Here is a 26,592-nt window from a genome sequence, read left to right on the forward strand (position 1 = left end):
ATTAAAAACAATAATCCGTTCAGCTTCTGAGACGACAGATAGGTAGATGTAATTCATCATCTTAAATGCCAGAGATCTGAGGGCATCAGAACCAACAAATCAATCATGAGCATGATCGAATTCAGAGTCGGACATAAACAGTCCTCAACTTGAAGCAGTTATTAATAAATGGGCAAAGTTCACTGTTTGATGTATGAATAATTATCACAGTTTTCAGGGAGCTGTCCAAAACAAACTGCGGAACGTTAACCTAAATGATAAGTGGTGGGGTTGCGGGGGAGGCAGAGTTCACAATGTGTACCTTCCTCAATCCATAGCCTCTGCAGCTACCACTTGATGGAGATAATGAGCACTGAGCCATGTGACACTGTGAGCGACAGCATGGTAGGTTGCGACACTTTTGGAGATAATCTTTTGCACCGTTGTAAAGGAGTGTCACAAATCAAATGGACCTTGACAGCACTGAATATGCCACTATGGAGAAACTACTGTTGATTGGGCATGAAATAGTTTGGTGTCTCAATACGTAAAAATGAGGTCAACAATCGAAATCTGAGCGACATCCACACAGATCACCAATGCACAACTGCTACGGATAGCCTTATTCTGCTCAATATGACACAGACGTCGGAACTGGAGTTTAGAACATTCAGAGACACATTGTAACATCTCATGAAAATAACTGATCGTTAATTTCATCCAAAGTGCATTCGGGAAATTGAACCAGATTCCCATTCCTCATCTGCCTCTGCTGAGTATCATTACTGAGTAGTCAAGAATAGTTTACTCATTCTGTTGCTCTGTATTTTATTTTTATTTTTCCCTCATTAAATCGTCTGAGGATCCAGCGCAAATCTTTAACAACTGCATGACTTCCCAAAATAGCCACAGGTGGACCACTTAAAAGTCCCCACAGGCCTTGATTCCCTCTTTATAATTCATTATACTCGCTATTTTTTTTCTTCTAAGTTTAGCCTATGTTTAATACGGCATGCTCGGGAAAAATCTATCTATATAGGTGTGTGTCAATATGTATGCAAATTTTCTCTTTTTGATGGCTCAGTAGCAGATAAGAAACTTGAGGTAGGCTTTATCATAAAATACCACTTGATAATACATCATTAGAATAAACTCATACGCTGTGCCGAGCCTGCAATCTGAACAGGCTTGTAAATAAGCAGACATGGTCTAATAATGACTGCATGGTTAAAGAAACCAGACACTTGGATATTAGAATAAAAGTACCGTATTTTCGGCACTAAAAGACACACTGCATTATGAGGCGCACCTGCAATGAATGGCTATTTTGTACATTTTTTTTCAAACATTCATTCAAACAAGCTTCGTATTAAAAGGCACAATCTACAATGCCTCCATTAGATGGTGCTACGTTCCTTCCATTCAACTCAATAGGTGTCCGTTCAACTTGAGAGGCGTTCATGAAAAATGTCAATTAACTATTACTGTACTTAAATGAAACTAAATTGAAAATAATGCATCAAAATAGAAAATCAAGCGAAGAAATAGCAACATAAATTCTATATCCCCCTACAGAATTTATTTTGTGATTTCCTCGCTTGATTTTCTTCATGGTTTCATTGAAGTAAGAATTAATTTACGTTTTTTGGAGGCGGCGATGAACGCCTCTCGAGTGGAAGGGAAGAAGGCAAGGAGACGGACAATGACGTACAATACCTGTATTTGTTTTACATTTGAGACTGTGAAAACCATTAATAAGGTATGCGTTAAAAAAAAAACAACAACACAGCTCTCCTTTTTTCAACAAATACATGTGAGTCTTTGTCCGTCTCCGTGCCTTCTCTTAATCCGTGCAACTCGAGAGGCGTTCATGACCGCCTGCGAAATATGCATTTGCATTTCCTTGATCATAGCGCCACGACTACTACGATCAGATGTCAGTCACAGTTTATTATTTATTCCTTTGTTGTGTATTCACAAATGATGAAATCACAATATAAATTGTGTAGGGGTGGCTATAGCTTTATTTTGTGATATACTCGCTTGCTTTTCAGTTTTGATGTATTATTGTCAATTTTCGTAGTTTCATTGAAGTAATCATTAGTTTACATTTTTCGGAGGCGGTCTTGAACACCTCTCGAGTCGAACAGAAGAAGGCACGTAGACGGACAAAGACGTACCTGTATTTGTTGAGACTGTTTTAAAAAATGAACACCACAGCTCTCCTTCTTTCGGAGCTGCAACAAAAATGTATTTAATAAAGCAGCGACACAGTTCACTAAACCAACAGAAAGTTATAACATTGGAATGCATGTCTCCAGGAAGGAGCCATCTTGGAGTCGACATATTACCGTAATGACCATACAAAAGACGCACCGGATTTTAAGTGAGCTTTTAAGAAAATGGAAGACTTTTTGGTGCGCCCTATTGTACGGAAAATACGGCAAAAGTATCTGCTTTTTATCAGCACAAAGTGCTGCATGTTGGGCCCAGACACAGACGCACAGATGGAGCTTTCTTCAATCGCGCTGTGCTCCGAGCCAGAAGGGAAATAATTAATAAGGCACAACAGTGTATCAGTGTTGCTAAATTGGCAGTGTTTCATCACAAAGTCTCTCAGTGCAGTTATCAATTAGAAACAATTAAAAAAGCCATTCATCACTCTTTCAAAGGAAGTGCAGCGGGGAGGCTGATACAACATCATCAAAATAATCACAGCTCCTGGCACTCATTAAGCGTGGCATCTCTGAATAAGGTGCTGGTGCGTTCGTGAGGAGATCACATCTCCACCTGGCTTCACCGGTTGAAGTGCCGCTGATCAAACCTGAACAGAAACTGCGCAGGGATTGGACGGTGCTGGGAAAGCAGGACAAGAACAGTTTTGAGGACAAGCTGTGGAGAAACTTGGAGACCTAATGGCGCACAAACAAGCCTTTCCGATAAATCTTGGCGAGTGCCCGTTTGGCATGTGTCTGCGGCAGTATGAAGTGATGTGCTGCTCTATCTGTGCGCTCTCTTTATTGACACCCGTTTTATTCCGGCCCAAAAACTCCCAGTTGATGCTTTGTTGGTAACCACTAGCAACAAGTTCCTATGAAAATAACCTCAATGCTATATTTTGTCTGCATAAGGTTCAGCAACATCAGGTAACAAAACCTTTACAAGTTTATAAATTAATAACAAAGCATTCAACCCCGGAATGTCAGACCAAGTTAGCCAAATAAAATTCTGAAGGCAGTCATTTCTGGACAATATTTCTTTTTCCTTTCATCAGCAATAAAGGACAGGTTATATTTTGATGGAACTCAATTTAGAAACTTTTTTTTGTGTTCAATACTGTGTAGATTAATTTATTAGCAATATCTCAATTTTTTTGTCGAACTTGTTTAGCGTTGCAAAATGTCTAAAAACCTCGGCTGATTGCCACTAAAAAGTATATTGCCCATCCCTACACTTGACACTAAGAATATAAAACCCATCGCTAAAATATTTTCGATTATTTGGAGCGACAATGACGTTTCTTCATGAGAGCTCACATTTGATGTCAATAACATTCAAAATAGTGTGCTGATCGCTTTCATGCTGTATTTTCACAGGTCGAAGTGGACACGAGTAGAGCAGAGCGTATGAATTTGGGGGAGGACTGGTCACTGTTTTCAGATACTAGGTGACAACAGATGAATGAATATGACATGAACATTCGGCCATTATTGTAATGTAATAGGCACACATAATCAGATGTGGGGCAGTCAGTCAGTGTATATGGGACAGGTGTGGCACGAATCATTAACGAAAAAGAGAGCTCTCTTCTCCTGTCCCATGTAAGTCCGCTTCAATTCCAAGCTGCAACTCCCAGTTCCACATACGCATTGGCGGTCTGCGCTGACGCTCCTTTCTTCTCATCGTCGGCTCCTCAAGCCATGCATCCATCCAGCCGCAGACTGTCCATCAGCACTGACCTTTTCGCTGAACAAAGCGGGGCTGTGAAAATACTGCCTACTTCAGGCGCAAGATACAAGTGCCCCGGGGATGTCCAGCAACGACAGTCAAATGGCGCCGACATTCCTCCCAATCAAGAAATCAGTGCTGGTACGCGTGTGCTGCCGAGAAGGCGCAACCACCAAGCAAAGATTCTTCTTCTTTGACGAATGCCATGGCCAAAAATGCTGAAAACAGTCCACATCAGGTCCACACGACGTAACAACACCATGTGACAAAACAAGACAAAACAACAACAAAAAAGCAAGGCTCTTAGAGAGCACTTGCCGATGGCCATCTATCCGGGCGCCATCTTGGAAAAAAAAAAGTCAGTGGGTGAATGTTCACACTGACAGATTTGTCAGGGAACGCCCCCATTTGAAGGGAGCTCCAGCCAGAGTGCGTATATTTCATCAAGGTGTCTCAGTGGCACACTTTAGAAGTCGATGGGAGAATCAACCAAAAAAAGTGTGCAGCTGTGCACCTTTTCTGACTCAATGACTCAGTGGTAGGGTGACCGTCACCCAACCCAGAGGTTGGGGGTTTGCGCCACGGCCATTGCGACCATGTCGAAGTGCCCTAGAGCAAGCTACTGAACCCCCCTGTTTCTCCAGACGCCGTGTCATCACTGTCACGTTGTGCCCGAAGCGATAGACAGATCGCTTCGTGCACAACAAAAATAAGGAAGTGGATCCCCGAGATAGCAGACAGAAAACGAGATCTTGTCAAAGAACAAAAAGAGTCTTTAATACGAAACACAAAATACCCGACAGGAAGAATAACAAAAAGCGCTGGTCAAATAAGGACCAGGGGAAAAATAAGGTAACAACAGAAAACGCTCGCGGAAAACAAAAGCGAGGAAGATCTGAATAGGCTATGGGAATAATTTACATACAATCAATAACTTGTACTTGTACAAGACAATTGCCAGAAGGCTAGGAAGCAACGAGTAATATTAATTTAGGGTTTTTTCGCGAAAGAACAATGGCGCGGCGTGGAATTCTCCGGCAGTGAGTAAACTGCCCGGAGTCTCCTAATAAAGGAAGAATAATCATCCCGAATGAATAACAAGTGTGCAGTCGGCGGGGAGAAAGCCCGCCCCCTGCAGGTAGACACGGGACGTGACAATCACTCGGTAAAAGAGGAAACTGTGTAAAGCGCTTTGAGTGCCCGAGGTAGAAAAAGCGCTATATAAGTGACAGCCCATTTACCATTTAAAACACAAGGGAGAATATGGCCCTTAGTCCCTCACCTTCAATGCGCATCAATCAGCGCAGCTTCATCCATGCAAGTGTAATCATAGAGGGGTGGATGAGGGAGACACAAGCATGGCTTCACTCCCCCATCTCCCTCTCCTAATGAAGCTCTGAGGTAATCAAATCACAGTCCACTCAGGCAGATGGCAAACAAGGGACACTGGGGCCTTCGAGGTGGATCACCCACGGTCCCCTATTCTCAAATGAAAAGAGAAGTCTCCATCAAATGGTGTGCGATCTAAGATATACCAATTAAAACACTTAACTGATCATTAAAGAATCAAAAAGGAGACACAGTGGTGTAAAGTCAGGCTCAGTCAATGGGTGAATCATTTTGGGAAAAAAAAACAAGAAACCTCCCATTACTGACCTTATACAGAGAGAAAACAGAGGACCGCATCCACGGGGCAAAATAGGCTGTTCTATGTCCTCCAGGGAGATTTAATAAAGAGAGGTTATTAGAAAATAATATTTTCCATACTTTACAAATCAAGGGGTTGGCCTGTCTCATTTTCCTTGCTCGGCAGAGCAATCATACCCACGAATCCTGGACACAGTAAGAGGCTGGGGACAGCAGAGGAAGGAAGGTAATTCAATCGAATTCAGTTTTATCTAGATTGGTGCAAATCACAACAGGGGTCTCCCATCACGGCAATAGGATGATGTTTTACATCAATCTATTGAAAAAGATTAGTAGGTCTCCATCTCTGTCCGGCTCTTAAAATGGACAAGGTCTCACTACAATGCCTGTGGAAATTTCATTATGGTCCGTCTGTACCTATTTGGGAATAGAGGCACACACATGCATGCAAGCACGCACACACACAGTATGTCGGTGGCCTGAGTGACACAACTTAAAAATTGATGAGCTGATTCCCTCTCATTAATAATAGCTGCAGCACCGATGACTCTGTGAAGACCACTTTATGTGCATATGTGTGCGCTTGCGTTTGTGTGTCTACGCATATGGAAGAGTGCCGGCACACAATGTGCGGGCCAAGTATTTGTTCTGTCTGTCATTGGCACATTAGGCAGCAAAATCACTCCAAGAGGATTACTGACATTGCAATATGGAGGTAAATTAAATGGGGTTGAACTGTGAGAATGCTCAAGGTTATTATACTATGATAAAACAATTGTCAGCATGTTTGACTGCCAGCATTTGAACGTGCGAGGGAGCAAAGATGACGGGATCGTTGGTGAGTGGATAATACGAGCAGAAACAAATGATGGAAATGGTTTCGCCAGCTCAGTTGAGCCATACACGAGGTGTAAGAGACACAGCTGGCTGAAAGGAGTTTAGTACTGGACCACACGCACACACACACCCACACATCGCAAGGCCAGCAGCAGTAAGCAAGATTAGACATTGTTTACCTGGTTGTAATGGAGAACATGACACCTCCTGCTAAGAATAGGAACAGCAAGCCAGGAAAGGGGAGAGATGAGCAGGTTGCAGTCGGAAAGGGAAATGATGCTCTGTGTGTCCTTTAGAAATGATGAGTCAGCAAACTACACTAGCAGGCAAAGCCAGAAGAAAGACATTCGTAAATGGGAAAGTGAAAGGATTATAAATTCCCCAACTGAATGGGAACATATCCATAGGTTTTGAAACAGTTACGGTATGTTAAAAGTAGTCATGGGCCAGTTCCTGCTTGGAAGGTGAACTGCGGTTTTTAATGGGTAGTTTAAATACCGTATTTTCACGACTATAAGGCGCCATTAAAAGTCTTAAATTTTCTCCAAAATGGACAGGACGCCTTATGGTGCGGAGCGTCCTTTATATGCGCTGAGTTCCAAAATCTGACTGACAGCCGACACGCTGTTTATATAGAGAAAAGGCGGAAGTGACTGTGGCCGCATGCGGGAAAGAAGTCGGCCAATCAGGGAAGGGTGGGCGTGTATATATACATATATGGAGAGGGAGACAGAGAGAGAGAGAGGGAGAGAGAGGACAGGCAAGCTAGTCCGCCAATGGTGAAGGGTGGGCGTGTAAGTGGACGCCTCAAGCCAGTACCAACACTTGTATAGAGTGTGGCAATGTGCATTGTTGCAAAACAACTCCGGTTTTGGTTTCTAAGAACCCGTGAAAATAAATTCGACAAAAAGACACGCCTACGAAGCTCAGTTCAAACTTAAAGCCACCGGTTATGCTTTTGGCATGCGTGCCCATCTCACAGCAGCGGTGAAAAAAACAAGTCAAGCAAATGAACTCTGAGCTTGCCGTCATTCCCGGAGGGTTGACTAAAGAACTCCAACCGCTGGACATTGGCATCAACCGGGCGTTCAAAGTAAAGTTGCAAACGGCATGGGAACAATGGATGATCGGTGGCAAACACAACTTTACAAAGAGTGAGAGGCAGCACTTGGCGAGTTACGCCACAATACGCAACAACGAGAGGGAACGCGGCGTTTTTGATGGATTACGGTACTTGCACAATTGTTCAATTCTTTCTACACACACACGCGCTGCCACCATGTTTCGCTCTGTTCTTTACTTTCAAATGTGGGAAAGCTTCACACGAGAGAAATGTTGACTTTGCTGTTGCTACTCCTTTCCGCTCGGCAATGCGTAGCAACTCACACTAGCATGTGATGCGTTCAATGACAACTGAGATGTGCATTCCTCTGCTTCTGATACAGAGGATGAGGAATTTGATGGATTTCTGGGTGATGATTGATCGATAAACGTGAGAACATTGTACGATGGCTAAATAAAATACACCCGAACTCAGTTCTGCTTTCGTTGCCTTTTTAAAAACGTGTTTTTATCTTATCTGTATGTCTTGGCATGCTACCGTATGCTGCAAGCTAACGTGTTAGAGTGCGCGCATGCATGCCGTATGTTTAAGCTGGCGTATGTTTTACCACTGTAAAACTGCTGCCATTAGTACGATGCGTCCTGTGTATGTGTAAAATACAGAAATGTCACCCATTAATGAGACTGCGGCCATTAGTACGATGCGTCGAATAGTCGTGAAAATACGGTAATCGTGTTGTTTTTTTTTTTGAGTCATTAATACAAGCAAAGTGACAGGACACTTTCCCCTCCTGTTGTTGGAGCGAGCGGTGAGTGAGCTTTTCCACTTGTCACAGCAACGAGAGCGCCAGCCATCACTCTTCGACAAGTTCAATCCAGTTAACATACTTGTATTTCTCCTACTGTCAAAATTCTCCATTGTGCTCTCCAGATTTTTCCATTCAGTTCTCGACTGCTTCACTCTGTCGGTCAGTCATGGCCACCTCACTTGCCATTTAGCTCACCTGCTCGTACAGGTGCTTGAAATCAGCAATCAACCACTAAATCTCACCTGCTCACTCATGTTTTGGCAGATTGGGTCATGAGGCTTGACAATATCTGCAATTGGCTGCCAAACAGTTCAGGATGTCCCCGCTACTGCCCGAAGACAGCTGGGAAAGGCTCCAGCGTGCCCCCTTGTGAGGATAAGCGGATCAAAAAATGGATGGATGGATGGGCTTGACAATACCTCAGCTACCCATAACTACTTTGTGTGTGATGTTGTGCTGCAACAACATGTGAATTTCTCGGATGCGCTATCAGTGGATTGCGGACATTAACAGTGGTCTGGTAAACTGCATTTGGCTTCTACTCTTATTCGTGACAGTAACGCTGTCTCGAAAGCAACGTTTTCAGCAGGCTACGAGAGCCGGTGTGTCTCCAATTGGTGAAATAAATACGCAACACACACGACAGAAGCAGCTAACTAGCATGGCCATGTCAGGCCATGTCAGAGTAAACATTTCATGTGTACTTCATAAAATTCAGGAGAGCAGAGAAGTAACTAATTTTCTGAGGAATAAGTACTTTCACTATTGTGTTACTAAAAAAATATCGAGAGAGTATTCAATGGAAAACCCATTGTTTTTTATTAACCCATAATTTCAAAATAATACATTTTAGAGCAGCAATTGCAATAACGTGATGCTGTAATTCTTTTGCTCACAGCTATCACACAATCAGAATCTGATGCCGACCTATGCCTAGTTGAAAGGCATGTACAGTATTGACATGGAGAGAGCGTGAGAGTGAGGGATAATCTCAAACATAGAAAATCACTGAGCAGTTTCCGGGGTTTGATTTATTGATCAAAGGCTTCTTGGGTGTATTCAGGCAACAAACTCCACTTCCATTTTCCATTTTGTTCATAAATAATGCATGCACCTCGGTCAGACCTTCTATAACGTGTGCTTCATACATACCTCTTTGCTACGACGGCTGCTGTGGACATGGAGTCACCTCAAATTTTCCCATATTATATAAAGTGGCAACTGAAACTGGACAATGTCTAAAATGTCGTACAAAATTTTAGAGGTGTAACCACTATCACAGCCAAAATGCTGGATGAGTATTTCAGTACAGTTTTCCAGGTATGTTATTCGCAATAAATGACATGGTGGTTTGTAATTCGCTTCAACTTTTCCATCTGTGCATGTGTCGGCGTGTGTGCGTCCCCAACTGTCCCAGAGATGATGGGTACGCCGCTTCTTCGGTCCACATTATTTAGATGCCTCTGTATGACTTGAAATAATTGAATTTTAGCTGTGCGCACAGTGTTGGACTGGTTAGCATGTCCACTTCCCAGTGCAGAGGGTTCAATTCCAGCTCTGGCTTTCCTGTGTTGAGTTTGCATGTCCTATGGTTTCTTCCCACATTCCAAGAAAAATATGCACAGTAGGCCGAAGACAGCTGGGATAGGCTCCAGCACGCCCACGACTCCCATGAAGATTAGCGGATCCGAAAATGGATGGATGGATGGAAATTTGTTCATTTGGGGATCAATTCACATTCATCAACGTTTCAATCGCAATAAAACAAAGAATCAAAAATTTTCCACCCAATGTAGTTTTCTGCTAAATTTGAGGGGGTTGCTATAGCTAGTATTGGCTAGTACACCACATGGTGGAGTTTCCTCTGCATTATATACAGTAGGAAGTACAGTAAGGCTTTAAACGGAGTGGATAATGGATGTTTGCCTCGAACCACCACCACCACAATCAGCCTACCTTTCCTCCTCCTTAAAAGCTACATCTCATTCAAATGTGAGCAGTGTTACATTTGTTTTACAGAATTAAACTAACATCAATATTTTAATTCCATTTAATTATTTGCTGAGGAGATAGTTTGAAAAGGCTAATAATTTGGAGAGACACATACAGCAGATGACAGAGAAGATAGGAAAATAGTTTCTCCCACTCCATGGCCACCACTCATCCATTGGTATTCGGCTGACTACAGGCGATGTAAGTCACCTTATTAGTGCTGTGCTAATATATACTTCTAACGCATAAGACACTCCAACCACCAAGGTTTTAATTGGCTTCTATTATTAATATTTCATTCTTTAAGTACAGCTCATCACCTTTCTATTCACTGACTGTTTGTCACCCCTTTGGCTGGTCTGTTACATTGTACAACTTGGAATGTAAATGGAACAAATTCATTTTACACTTTTGGACTGTGGTCTGTTGTTGTGGTCAGTGAACCTTCATCTTTCTCACTCCCCGCTACATCACAGATTTTCAAGCATTTTTAAAAAATCTGTTTTTACAGTATTCTCTATGTACTATAGAAATAAGGGAGCAGAAGGGTAGAGCATGAATGAAAGTCTTCTTTTTGTTTCCCTGAAGAGATATTATACAATGGTCTCCCTTTTTTGACAGCAGGAGAGTGAGACCAGGCACAAATGAGCATTTTAAGTGTGTTTAAATAAGTTGAAATGTATTTAAAGGATGTGGGACAGTACATTTTTTTTCCATAATGCATGCGTCTGGACCGTATCACCTTAATAAATGGAGGTTCAGTTTAAATGCAGATGAGCCTGCTAATAGTTACGTGTAAACCTGATCAGTTCTTGCAAGCCACGTTAATGATGCAAGTTGATAAACAGGGAGCAAGATTTTGACATTTCGTCTTGACACAAATATGTCAGCTGAATTCCCCTGTGTACAATTTTTGGACTGACTAATGAATCCATTCAGAGGGCATGTTTAGAAAGCGAGCGTTTTTGCAAATAAACAAGGAAAGGAAAAAGCAGTGTGTTGTGAGTGTGAGGGAGTTATATAACAGCAGTGGAAACAATTTTGACGTCAAATCTCAAGCTTAAACTTTGTGGACAGAAAAGAAAGTGTCAAAAGTAGAATGCGGGTGAAGCAAAAACAACAAAATTAAATGAAGGGATGCGGAATCATTACACAAGAGTCGGCCAAATGTCACTCAGGAATGCCTTTGCACAAACACACACAGACGCATACCTGCCAGCCCCGAGGCTACCCCCAGGACAGAACAGGTGATGGCACTGAAGGAAGAGAGGGAAAACGGCGAAGATGTGGGAGGATTTCATCTGACATCATGCTGTACTTCCGCTAAGAAGACCTCATGAAGTGATCAGCACAAAGCATCCCGGTGCCACACTGTGCAATTCACGCAATAGAGACATGATAGAGCAAAGGCTTCTTTCATCTAAACCGACTACTCCAGAAACTCAAGTTTCTACTTTTGCTCCTGAATAATGCTCGACAACAAATGGACTTTTAACAATGTTAACCAATGTAAAATAATGAATAATAACATTATAAAGAAAAAAATAATCGGGGCAGCTCCGTGATCAACTGGTTAGCATGCCCACCTCACAGTTCAGAGTTGCGGGGTTCGATGTGTGCCCTGCGATTGGCCGCCATCCATCCATACATCCATCCATCCATCCATCCATCCTCTACCGCTTATCCGGGGCCGGGTCGCGGGGGCAACAGCTTTAGCAGGGAAGCCCAGACTTCCCTCTCCCTAGCTACTTCTTCCAGCTCTCCCCGGGGGATCCCGAGTCGTTCCCAGGCAAGCTGAGTGACATAGTCTCTCCAGCGTGTCCTGGGTCTTCCTCGGGGTCTCCTCCCGGTGGGACATGACCGGAACACCTCACCGGGGAGGCGCTCAGGAGGCATCCGAATCAGATGCCCAAGCCACCTCATCTGGCTCCTCTCGATGTGGAGGAGAAGCGGCTCGACTCTGAGCCCCTCCCGGATGACTGAGCTTCTCACCTTATCTCTAAGGGAGAGCCCGGACACCCTGCGGAGAAAACTCATTTCAGCCGCTTGTATCCGGGATCTCGTTCTTTCGGTCACGACCCATAGCTCGTGACCATAGGTGAGGGTTGGGACGTAGATCGACCGGTAAATTGAGAGCTTCGCCCTTTGGCTCAGCTCCTTCTTCACCACGACAGACCGATACAACGTCCGCATCACAGCAGACGCTGCACCGATCCGCCTGTCGATCTCCCGCTCCCTCCTACCCCCACTCGTGAACAAGACCCCAAGATACTTGAACTCCTCCACTTGGGGTAAGATCTCCTCCCCGACCCGGAGGGGGCACTCCACCCTTTTCCGACTGAGGACCATGGTTTCAGATTTGGAGGTGCTGATTTTCATCCCAAACGCTTCACACTCCGCTGTGAAACGCTCCAGTGAGAGTTGGAGAGCCCCGTTTGAAGGAGCCAACAGCACCACATCATCTGCAAAAAGCAGGGATGTAATACTGAGGCCCCCAAAACAGAACCCCTCAACGCTTTGGCTGCGCCTAGAAATTCTGTCCATAAAGGTTATGAACAGAATCGGCGACAAAGGGCAGCCTTGGCGGAGTCCTACCCCCACTGGAAACGATTCCGACTTACTGCCGGCAATGCGAACCAAACTCTGACATCGGTGGTATAGTGACCGAACAGCCCGTATCAGGGGGTTCGGTACCCCATATCCACGAAGCACCCCCCACAGAACTCCCCGAGGGACACGGTCAAACGCCTTCTCCAAGTCCACAAAACACATGTAGACTGGTTGGGCGAATTCCCACATACCCTCAAGGACCCTGCTAAGGGTGTAGAGCTGGTCCACTGTTCCACGGCCGGGACGAAAACCACACTGCTTCTCCTCAATCTGAGGCTCGACTTCCTGACGGACCCTCCTCTCCAGCACCCCTGAATAGACCTTACCAGGGAGGCTGAGGAGTGTGATCCCTCTGTAGTTGGAACACACCCTCCGGTCCCCCTTTTTAAAAAGAGGGACTACCACCCCGGCCTGCCAAACCAGAGGCACTCTCCCTGTTGACCACGCGATGTTGCAGAGGCGTGTCAACCAGGACAGCCCCACAACATCCAGAGCCTTGAGGAACTCCGGGCGGATCTCATCCACCCCTGGGGCCTTGCCACCGAGGAGCTTTTTAACACATCGGTGACTTCAACCACAGAGATAGGAGAGCCCACCTCAGAGTCCCCGGGCTCTGCTTCCTCCAAGGAAGGCGTGTTGGTGGAGTTGAGGAGGTCTTCGAAGTACTCTGCCCACCGGTTCACAACGTCCTGAGTCGAAGTCAGCAGCGCCCCATCCCCACTGTACACAGTGTTAGTGGTGCACTGCTTCCCCCTCCTGAGACGTCGGATGGGGGACCAGAATTTCCTCGAAGCCGTCCGGGAGTCGGCTTCCATGGCCTCACCGAACTCTTCCCACCCTCGGGTTTTTGCCTCGGCGACCACCGAAGCCGCGGTCCGCTTGGCCAGTCGATACCCATCAGCTGCCTCTGGGGTCCCACGGGCCATAAAGGCTCGATAGGACTCCTTCTTCAGGTTGACGGCATCCCTTACTGCTGGTGTCCACCAGCGAGTACGGGGATTGCCGCCACGACAGGCACCAACCACCTTACGGCCGCAACTCAGATTGGCCGCCTCAACAATAGAGGCACGGAACATGGTCCACTCGGACTCAATGTCCCCCGTCTCCCCCGGAACATGGGAAAAGCTCTGTCGGAGGTGGGAGTTGAAACTCCTTCTGACAGGGGATTCCGCCAGACGCTCCCAACAAACCCTCACTATACGTTTGGGTCTGCCAGGACGGACCGGCATCTTCCCCCACCATCGGAGCCTACTCACCACCAGGTGGTGATCAGTTGACAGCTCCGCCCCTCTCTTCACCCGAGTGTCCAGAACATGCGGCCGCAAATCCGATGATACAACTACAAAGTCGATCATCGAACTGCGGCCTAGGGTGTCCTGGTGCCAAGTGCACATATGGACACCCTTATGTTTGAACAAGGTGTTCGTTATGGACAATCCGTGACGAGCACAGAAGTCCAATAACAAAACACCACTCGGGTTCTGATCGGGGGGGCCGTTCCTCCCAATCACGCCCCTCCAGGTATCACTGTCATTGCCCACGTGAGCATTGAAGTCCCCCAGCAGAACAAGGGAGTCCCCAGCAGGAGTACTCTCCAGCACACCCTACAAGGACTCCAAAAAGGGTGGGTATGCTGAGCTGCTGTTTGGTGCATATGCACAAACAACAGTCAGGACCCGTCCACCCACCCGAAGGCGGAGGGAGGCAACCCTCTCGTCTACCGGTGTGAACCCCAATGTACAGGCACTGAGCCGGGGGGCAATGAGTATGCCCACACCTGCTCTGCGCCTCTCACCGTGAGCAACTCCAGAGTGGAAGAGAGTCCAACCCCTCTCGAGAGAACTGGTACCAGAACCCAGGCTGTGTGTGGAGGCAAGTCCGACTATATCCAGTCGGAAATTCTCTGCCTTACACACCAGCTCGGGCTCCTTCCCTGCCAGAGAGGTGACATTCCATGTCCCAAGAGCTAGCTTCTGCAGCCGAGGATCGTACCGCCAGGGTCCCCACCTTTGGCTGCCGCCCAGCTCACATTGCACCCGACCCCTTTGGCCCCTCTCATGGGTGGTGAGCCCATGGGAAGGGGGACCCACGTTGCCTCTTCGGGCTGTGCCCGGCCGGGCCCCATGGGTGTAAGCCCGGCCACCAGGCGCCTGCCAACGAGCCCCACCTCCAGGCCTGGCTCCAGAGGGGGGCCCCGGTGACCCGCGTCAGGGCAAGGGATACCTAGATCCATTTATTTTTATCATCATTGGGGTCTTTTGAGCCGTGCTTTGTCTGGCCCCTCACCTAGAACCTGTTTGCCAGGTGACTCTGCCAGGGGCATAAAGCCCCAGACAACTTAGCTTCTAGGATCATTGGGAGACACAAACCCCTCCACCACGGTAAGGTGACGACTCACGGAGGGGAGTCGTCAGCCAGTGTATGGTATACCTGAATGCAGCTGGGTTTGGCTCCAGCATGCCCGTGGCCCTGGTGAGGTTAAGTGGATTCAAAAATGGACAGATGAAAAAAAATAATTGGCTTTAAATAATGACGGACTGACGATGATGGGTGAGTGGCCAGGCCGGTGACGAACCGAAACTGACGTGCCCACCTTTGAAAATAAAGGGAAGATTTGAATTGACGCCTCCTGACCGTATCATGGGGCGAGTTGTAATTGCTCATCTTTCAAATGGTATCTTAGCTTTCCCTTAATTCAAATGAGAAGTCATGTTTAGATGCTTCGAATTCTAATTAATTGTCTTATCTCGCAAATTCCAAACCTTGTGCAATAATAATAAATTATATTGTAGAAACCTATTTCGTCTGACTTGTCCTACACAGAAATAAAGACTATTTTTAAGTGTGTGACACACACACACACACACGCACACACACACACACACACATACACACACACACACACACACACACAAAATGGGTCCCAGCAGTGTATCCTGATTAACAAGATGGTTCATCCGCATCCTCAGGCGTGGGCCAATCAGCCGCAAGGATACAAATCTCTCCCCGCTGGTGATGGTGAAGTCCACCGGCCACTATTTATTGGCAATCTCAGCACTAACTACCCAGACAGAGAGAGCAACACGCTTGCCACGGGTAGACACCAACATCATGTCCGCCTCGGTGTGTGACACCTTTAGCTCGTGTGTGTGTGTGTTTCTTCTTTTAATCATCAATAAAGAGTATGACGAGATAAATACAAAAGAAAACAAATGCATTGGGAGATACCGTATCCTACGAGTTGAAATTGTGTGTGTGTGTGCGCGTGTCAACTGAGTGGAGGAATGAAAGCCACAAACTTGCTTGCAAGCTGGCAAATGTCACACTAAATCTGATCTGAACAAATTAGCTTTTATTTTGCCTGAAATGATTTGTGCAAGCTACTTCATGAAAGCACCTGCCTGTGTGTCTATTAATATAATTGGTACGATGCTGGTGGATTCAACTGCATATAACAATATTAAATATTAGGTTGCCTTGAACCAGCAAAGATCTTATTTTTATTTCAGTTCTCATTTCTTCAAATAATAAGTTACAAAAGACCGACCACAATCTTGCTGCAACTTTCGAGAACTTTTAAATGTTTGGGTGTGGACCTCTAGAGGGCGGAGAACCACAGAGTAAAGACACTTCAAGTGAATTCAGAGATTTGTTTCAAAATACATGTTTGAAAATAATTACTGAAAACACGGATCACTTACCGTAAGGCGGTATCTCAGTGATGTATCTTACAATTCACCTAAAGCCCCTTCTTATTTTTATTTATTTATTTTTTTTAATGTGCCCTTTTCAGGACCGAAATGAATTTTATTTTCATCCAGCATTCCATTAACTCAATCGGCACAAAATTTTCCGCTTTGCTGTGTCTTGTGCCTCTGTAAAGTCAGACTGGTCATTGGCTGGAATTTTAGTCACTCTTCATGCACCAGTGGACAAAATCGCCCAGTGATCTACAGTAGTATAATAGAATATACTGTAAAATATGTAATGTAAATAATCCCCTTGACTGACCATGTCAATCAGTGTGTGTACATGTTAATCATTTGACACAACAGCTAGGATTACGCTACCTTCCAGGACAGTTTACAGCACAGGTGTTTTAACCCTAATAGCGATCTGAAATTAAGCCTGAACAGAAATTAACCGTGTGAGTGTGCACTTGGTGAAGCGCCATGTAGCTTGTAATGTTTACATGCGTTTTAGAAGCAGCTGATTCACAAGTTAATGAAGCTACTCATGTGAATGAGGCTTTCATTGCTCGAGAGGGCCCAGTACGTTCATTGCCATTACAGCTGTCTGTGTGTCGTGTGCATGCATGTGAGTGTGTGCGTGTGTGTGTGTGTGTGTGTGTGTGTGTAGTGTGTACATGTTTGTGTGAGTGCGCAGAGGAATTACCTCCTTTAGTAAAGGGTATGCAACAAAATCGTTGTCTTTTTTGTACTAGCGTACATTGTATGCAGGGTGTGGAAAAGCACCTTTCCTAGTATAAGTGCCATCCCTGCCACAGTGACAGGGCGTTACATACACTGTGCACGGTGAAAGTAGAATATTTGCTGATGCCAGAGAAAAGTTAGTTCCTTTCCTTGGCACAGTATGCTGCCACTATAATCCCAGTCTTTCATGCTATTTCCTGTCATCCCTCAGAAATCAGACAAAGTTTTTTTTAGCTCCGTGTCATTGGGTGAGCATCTCCTGATCTTACACAATCACCTCCTCTACCTGGACGACCTTGTCCTCCCAGCCTTCTTTGGACCACAGCTACATTTGTGTTAACACACTATTGAAAAGTGTATTTGGCGAAAATTCAATCAACGCTGTGCTATGGCATGTGCACACTCGCAGCGGACAGCGAGATGCTCCAAAGCGGCCATGCCAACACACTACCTAAAGGCAAGATGCATTACAACACAATACAATAATACATCCTTATTTATATCGGGCTTTCACAACAGCTGTAACAAAGCGCTGTAACAAAGCACTTAAAAAAACTGTTAAACAAGGACTAAATGTGCCCATGAAAAAAAGTTAAAAACTGATATAGCATAGAAAATTTGATCCAAACATTAATTGAGAGAGTTTCCCGACTGTAAAATTTCCTCTGCGCTAGCATCGATGAAGACATATCCTCGATTACTCTCACACTTCTCTGAGGAGTGCCAAATTTAACACAGAGTGCACGTGTATGTGTGTGCGTTGGGCGTCTGCCAGTGACAGTGGTGGGAGGAGGGAAGTCACACGCCATCTCATCATCCATGAGGCCCTGTCCCCTGGGTTACCCATTACATAACGGATCCTATCACAGACCACTGACCACCCTCGGGGAGGCCCGCTGCACGTAACTGTCATCACACAGCTCTACCTGCTGCTCCCCGCTAAACATGCATACACGAAAACAGTACTTTGAAGAGCATTATGGGATCTTGACAGACAGGCTGAGTCGAGTTCATGAACCTCATGTAATGCCTATAAAGGTTGTTCATATCAAATAATCTTTCAGGTTATGTTTAAAAACAGCTTTGGATACATACCCATCAAAATGGCAAAATAATTGTGATTGGCCAATTTCGACATGTCACAAAAACTGACCAACTGCAGCTCTTCTTTGCAGCCTGCAGCCAACTAAAGACCAGCATGTGTGTAGTGTAGCTCTCCATCCCCCTTCTCTTAACACTGCAAATGTTACAGACCAAAGCACAAACTGAATCATAACCCACAGTGGTCATATGAAAGTTTACATACCCTAGGGAATGTAAACTTATCCGCGAAACGATATGTTTGTGCTTTTGCGGTGTCAATTTAAAATAATGCGTCTTTTATGTATCATAAAGGTATGAAAATTGGAACAAGATATTTTCTTTTCATCTGATTCAACAAATAATACAAAATTCTCTCAGCTTAATCGATTCTTGACATAATCCTTGCTGTGAGCAGCTCCAAAAATTTTAAAATGTCAAAATAATTGTTAGGAATACCTAGACGAGACCCCGAGGAGGGCGCCTTGCTGCCTCATGAGGTAAACGTTGTAAGACAGTGAAAGTTGGAACAGATATCTATATTGGGAAACGAATCAGCAATTTGAACAAAGTAAATAATATATGAATTGCATTTGTAAGTCCAGTGTAAACGGGGGAACCCCCCCCCACCCCCACACACACACACAACTCTTGAGTCTTTCAATCTCGACCAGAAATAGACAGTGCTGCACTTAGTAGCATGAATACAACAACAGGCAGCGGATTTCTGAGAACCACACGAGGGGCAGAAAGCTGCTAATCTTGTCAAAACATGATGATCGCTCTGATTATAGAGACGCCCTCTCCATCACAGCTGCGATGAAATGATACCCCTTTATCTCGTCACTCTCGCGATGACAGACGCAACCCCACATAAAAACAATCCGTGCTTGGTGGTCACGCACTGAAGCGGAGGACCGTTAGTTCCACCCTGATATTATGCTCGCAACCGAGCCCAGCGTAAAGGCGGCAGCAGTAGTTAAAGTAGGCTGAGTTACGCTCAATGGAAGGCCTGCTGGGAGCCTCCTAGCAGGTGAGCAGCCAGAGGGAGGAGAACACACACAGGCAAATCCACACTGCTGGACGCATGAGCGCCATCAGTCAGTCGTTAAACAGACGAGAAACAAAAAGTGTTCATTCACACATGCAAATGAGACATACACACACAAACACATATGCTTTGTGTGATAATAAGGCAGTTGTGCTCTACGGGGATCATGCCAGCAGCTACAGAGAAGGATGATGGAGGAAGCAGCTGGCAGCAGAAAATACTTCCCCTAACCATGCAGCAATTTCCTGTCGGAGGCACAGCTGAGCCAATGCACTTGTTCACCGTGTGATTGTGCGCATGGAAGAGGAGAGGATTTTGTAATTGATTAATACCGGTAGTAATTGACAAATAATGTTTTTATTTTTTGGGGGGGGGTCACACGGACTGGTTTTCAAAAAAATAATACGTATCATACATTCTCATGGCACAAATTAACACCCACGGTACCAGTGACAGGAGTGCATTTGGTAGCTGGCACCACTGTGCATTGGGAAATGATTCCACACTCAGGTAAATATAAAAAACAAAAAACAAAAGATGAAGAAATGTCATGGCTTCTGAGGCCAACGCAAATCTGGAAATTGTTTTTTTATTGTGTTTTGCTGATAACAAACAAGCAAAACCATAACCCCCTCTGAAATTTGCATCCGCCAGAGTCAATAAAACATCTGAGCCAGCTCTGAGTACTGCATTTTATTTGACGTATTTTTCTCACACAGTGAGCTATGTCTGAATATTTGCAGTGATGCTCATATTGAATCATGCTTGGTTAAGGCTGTGAAGTTTATGCTGTGGAAAAACGCTTCAGAAAGTCACCGTCGCAATACAGTTCAGGCTCACACATGCCAAGGACAAAGAGTACGTGCACGATATATAGAGATGGAATGTTCCTCTAAAACCACTCATTTTCGAGCTCAAAACAGCAGCCTGACAATGCACAGGACAGACGGCTCCTGATTTTCATCATACAACTTAGATGGCTAACTATCTTTCGGCCAAATAGAAAATTGGAAAAGACAGATTCTTTCTTCAGACAAACATTGTGACAATGCCGTCTATAAAGACTACCGCAAATACAATCCGGTAGCAGGGAATTGGTCTTCAGTTCCATCTTACCTTTTTGATCCCTCTACAGATAAGGTGGGGGACACCGATCTTGCTCAATCAATCAATTGATTAGGGATTAGGTTAGACTAAGCTAGTCAGTATTCTCTGAATGTTAATTCTTCATGCTACCAGTACACACTTGACGGTTGTACACGGGACACTTGGTCGGAATAGTTTCGGGAAGGCCCTTTTTTGTTGTTTTGTTGTGTGGAAGCACTCAAGAGCCTTGACTTCAAATCCAACACATTTGGAAAGATTAGGGACCTCTGACTTTGATTTGGGGAAAAAAACGCCCTTAGGCACATTCCAATTACATTCTTGAACGGTTGACTACATTTACTCTTGCTTGCTTTTGCTAACGTGATTTCAAGGAGAAAAAAATATGCATTTCTTCACATTTTTAAACAGTCCGCAGGTGTCTTATTAACATGTGGCATAGACAACTGCGCCAATGGCGAGCCCTGCTAAGTTAGAATGTCAACCATTGGGCTGGCTCTCGCTGACGGGTTGCCGTCTGCATTTGGCTGTCTCCTCTTCCGGCAGCCAGCTGTTTTCTTCTACGAGCAAAAGCAGAACCCAGAATGTGGGAAAACAGGTGAGTGCCCAAAGACAATAAGATCATTATTTGTGGCGCATGGACATATGAGCAAAAACAAACGCGAACAACTTCAGTGAGCCATCAATTAAGTACCGATGATCTAATGCTAATCTGTGAAGCCCATAAAACCCAATGCAGCTCACCACCACGTTGAGAACTCAGCTTAACATGACGTTATCATGGGAAGCAAATGTAGGTAACACTGTTAGCTCATGCCTTTCTCTGCCAATGCTGCAGCTCCATTTTGCATTCAACAGTGATTCTATGGTTGCACATTTGTACTTCAGACACACTACAGTATTTAACTATAAACATGAAAAAGTAAATGACACATATTGAGTCACCTTTAAGGTTTACACAAGCTATTTTAGCACCAACCTTTACATTGTATAATAACCTGCACTTATTTAAGCACCTAATGTTTCCATAGTTTAAGAACCCCAGGAAGAAACTGACGAAAAAATGATGCTATTTTGGCACAGGAGCAACAGTGCTATTAAGTAAAGAAGGTCAAAGTTTGCATTCCCAAAGGGGCCGTATCAAAATGACTTTGAGCAAGAAGCTATACTGCTAATTGCTCCTGATGAACTGGTTGGCACTGTATGAGGCAGCTTTCATTATCTACCTAGTAATGTGTATGTGACGAGTGTGTGTGTGTGTGTGTGTGTGTGTGTGTGTGTGTGTGTGTGTGTGTGTGTGTGTTGCAAATTGCCTTGTCGTAAGTCGCCTGTTAAACTATCCAACCAGCCTGATCTGAAACATGACTAAGAGGAGATAGAATTAGATTTTTTTGAGGAGGCACCGATCAGAAGTCAGATACTGAGCAGGAGCCAAGAGCACCACTGGCCCGCTGTTCACCCCACCGCCAACCTCGTTTCAGAAGCATGTCAACGCTGGACTAGATCATACACGTACAGCCAGATACTGTACATCCACCTGTATTGCACTTTCAGCCGGCCAAAATCTCGCATAACACAGCAGAGAATATATGAGAAGAGCAAAAAAAGTGCAGCTGCATGGGATCTTTCATTCATACCGGGTAATAGCAACACTGCCACTAAAATCAAGTCAACAAAAGACAAAAAAGCATAAAGAAACATTGGATATATATATATATATCTATATATCTATATATATAGATATATATACACGTATAACCCAAGTTTCAAAATGTCACAGGAGACGTCTGCAAGCATTAACGGTGTGCCTTTTTCTCTCTTTGTGGTGTTGTGACACTCATTTCAAAAGAAACTGCAGCCTCACACAGGGGTTTTAAGAGACGTTTCGAAATTCGAGAAAGCAGCTATGATTTAAGAGGTACCAACTTATTCAAAAAACTCAAAACAAGAACAAGCATCAAGCAAAGAAGTGTATCTATCAAAGGTGTGGAATAATTTCGAAACGGAAGTAAAAATGAGTAAATCGCTTGCTGAGTTCAAAAACACATTAAAAAAATAGTACAAACAACCTACATCAATCAGAGTTAAAATGATAAATTATAAACATTAAATATAATGATAAATCAGAACTAAGTTGATAAATAGAGAAAGGTATTGAAATATCCATCATGAATACAAGAGAAAATTGACACAAGAGTGCCAGGGTGTGGATGTATGTAATCCCGATATAAACCAAAAATTGTAAAAATATCATGGTTAAGGGTAAAGTATGAGCCTTAATGGAGACTTCTTTCTCCTTACTTTCTTTCTTTTCTGATTGATATAAAAATGATTTCTTAGATATAAACACATAACGGGGTAGGACTAGATACGTTTTTTTTTTACTTCTTCCTACTCCCTTGAACATAATAACTGTGTTGAATGAAGACTGATTTCTTTCTTTTTTACTATTTTATTTACCTTATTTTCTGTCAAATTATTACTGTATATGTTTTATGTTCAATAAACAAACCAAAACAAGTCAAGTCAAGCAGCATCAGTAGACTCATGTTACCAGATGCCACTTATTTTGCCAAAGCTAACTTAAGAGTGCTGAGTGTCACTGTAGTATTAACGGGTGTTCACTTAGCTCTGCATTCTAGCTGTTCATATATATATATATATATATATATATATATATATATATATATATATATATATATATATATATATATATATATATATATATATATATATATATATATATATAATTTTATTTGTAATTCATAATCCATCCATCCATCCATGAATTTTCTAATCCACTTTATCCTCACAAGGGTTGTGGGCATGCTGGAGCTTTCCCAGCTGTCTTTGGTCAGTAGGCGGGGTACACACTGAACTGGTTGCCAGCCAATGGCAGGGCACACATAGATAAACAACCGTTTGCGCTCACAATCACACTCACAATTTAGTCTTGTAATTCATAAACAAGAACTAATAAGTATGGCTGGTGGAAGGGAAAACTTGGAATACATTATTTGCATTTTCATTGCTTCTTATGGGAAATAATAATTTATTACTCTTGAATGTTTGACAATGGCCGGACAGTTTGACTACTGTCACGCAATATTAAGCTCTAAGGGTCATCAACACTCAAGGCCAGCCCCCAAGGACCACATGAGAAGCCCATATGGGCCTGTTCTAAATATAGCACACCAATAATGGGACAATAATGTAACTACCTTGGTTGTCGACGTGACCATTTGAAAATGTAAATACAGGCAGATGGACAAAAACAACGTGTTCTATATTGATACTGATCTGTTTGTTTCCTTGTTAAATCATTATTGATAATTATTGCAAGAAATATTTCACGTGATCTGTCCTCTCACAGATCTATATCATGATTTATTCAGAAAAACATAATTAAAAGTAATTTGACCAAATTAGTTATTTCGAAAGTGTGCATCAAAATGCATTAATCAGTACCCATGAAATAGTTGGTGACCCCTGTTAAAGTACAAAAAAATCTAAGCTGTTATCAAAACTTGTAATGCAGGTAGATTCACAAAAGCCACGTTGACGATTGTGATACGTCGTGGGGATTAAAGGGAAAGCTCTGAATGACCCTGGCGGCATGCTGACAAATGCATGTTGGCACATGGCTGCAGTATCAACAGACATACACACACAGTTAAGTGTAAGACACAACCAGAGTGAAGCCAAAAATGGGTTGTTGGGTTGAGTCCTGTGGAAATAATGAGAACTCAAATCATAGCTCAAATCAGATCATAAAATGAAACCATAGGAAAGTAAATTGAGGATGTGCGCGATAGTTGCTTGGTCAAAAGAGCAGCAATTAATTTATGGATGCCTTCTGAATGATAATGGCCTTTTCCTTCCTTCTAGAACATCGATTCACACCTCCACAGTTCATGGTGCAAGGAACTGATCAATCCCGTTTCCCTCTTCGTCTCCCAATGCTAAATATAACCCCCCTCTCCTATTATCTGTAGCCAGGAAATGAGTCTGGTATCCTCTAACTGGCAGCAAATTAAACAGACTTTGGTGAAGGGCATCTCCAGAAATGGTTGATTGATTACATATTAATTGTCTAATGCCGATGATTGATCCACAGGGAGGGATGAAAGACAATATGTGGGAAGGAGAGAGTAGAGAGGGGTGAGTTTTGAAACCGAGGCGCTGAATGTAAATGGCCCGAGTAGCTATAATGATTTCTACATTGTCATGACAGTGAGCGGATGTAACAGATCAACTTGCACTCTAGGAGAGTCAAGACAAACGGCAGAGCGATTGAAATGCCTGCTTGTCTGCCACATTTCAAGCCAGACATCTACGGAACTCTTGCCACACACACACACACACACACACACACGCACACACACACACACACACACACACACACATGCACAGGCAAGGGCCTACTTTATCCCACACTATCGATCCACACCCCACTCTTCATTCGAGAGAAGGATGCAAAGGCAACAGTCGGACATTGTGTGCATGGGTGTGCACAAGTTCTGTGTGTGTGGACATGCATGATCAAAGAAGCCGTGTCTGGTTACACCCTCGTTTTGCCTGTGTGTGTGTGTTTGTGCGGGTGCGTGCGAGTATCTTGCGTCTCCGCGTGTCGCTGTGCAGGGTGTGTTCAGGTGTCAGCAGCATCTGAGAGCAGATCAGTGTTAATCCACTGCAGTGTGTCCTCGCTGGCTGTTCCTATGGAAACTTCTTCCTATGTGTATTATTAGACATTGGAGTGTCATATGCTCCGAGTAGGAAGACACAGCCATTGCAAAACCCTCATTAGAAATCTCGTCTCGACTCCAGCACACACAGGGTGTGAGACCTGGCTGTTAGAAAATATTTGCAATGTTGCCCATTGTTGTTAGTATTATTGTTGCTGTCTTTATAATTTGATTCACATTTTGAAAAAAAACAATTTGATTGTTTGGTGACTCAATGCGGTGATTCTAATTTGATGAACTTCTCATGTAGATGATACAAGCGAAGCGAAACACTGCCTTTTGCCTTATGTGCAGCTTTTCACCACGGCAAACTGAAAAATGTGTTCATTACACTCACAAAAAATAATTTCAAGACAAGCGAGAATTTAAGCTACGTTCACACTGCAGGACGCCATGCCTGATTTTTTTTCTGTACTCATTCACATTACAAAAACACACGCTTGTGCACAAATCAGGTCATTGAGTGATGCCCCAAAAACCATTGACTGGGTAGCGAGGCGAGATCTCCTCATTTCATGGAGACGTCTAGCAAATATGACATCACGTCATTGACGTGCATAGCAAATGAATCGTCTGCATCATGGTCACCACCAACGTCCACTTTATACTTCATATTTCAGGTCAATTAAAATCAAACAAAAATAACAACGTTATTCCAAACTACTTTGCATATTCCCGGACGATGTCAGTCCCGAACACTCCCACCCCTCTGCGTGGAGCGCATTTTTGGCTTTTGATGACGCGTAGATCTGATGGATGCAGATGAGTGCTCACACTACAGACACATCAGATACATATGCACTTTCTATCCACAGGCCCAAGTTAGATTTGGAAAAAAATCTGAATTATACTATTCACTATGCATGGAAAAAAAAATGGGACAAATCGACCTGCAGTGTGAACGTAGCCTTATTCCCCTCAAATGCAAAGTTGTTTTGACCTACCTATCAAACACAAACGGTACATAACGCTAACAAGGAATCATAAATACACTTCTGTGCGCATGAAATGCCAGTCAATAAACACGGCTTTTCTTTTTGAAGAATATTTTCACCTTCGAGTTGCTTTCTAAAAAGGCACCACATCAAAGTGCCTTCGAGTTGGCTCATTTAAAGCCAAGACTCCATCTTTCACCATCATACTGATGAAAGCGTTCTCTGAACTGCTGCAGAGGTTCGGCCCGCAACTGAAGGTAAAATGTGTTCGAATGATATTCGTTGATTATTCATGGTGAAATGCAGCATAGGTTCTTTTGTCGCGTTTCTTCAGTAAGGTCACATCCGCTTAAAGCGAGA

The 26,592-nt window shown here is 43.9% G+C and overlaps 1 protein-coding gene across 2 annotated transcripts in view; it reads right to left on the minus strand.

Moving 5' to 3' along the window:
• The window catches only part of LOC127610135 (A disintegrin and metalloproteinase with thrombospondin motifs 2-like), a 160,574-nt gene that overhangs the window by 54,181 nt on the left and 79,801 nt on the right, over positions 1 to 26,592 (minus strand). The gene's annotated exons all lie outside the window — the stretch shown is intronic.

This window comes from Hippocampus zosterae, chromosome 1 (genome assembly GCF_025434085.1).
Source record: "Hippocampus zosterae strain Florida chromosome 1, ASM2543408v3, whole genome shotgun sequence".
NCBI classification, from domain to species: domain Eukaryota; kingdom Metazoa; phylum Chordata; class Actinopteri; order Syngnathiformes; family Syngnathidae; genus Hippocampus; species Hippocampus zosterae.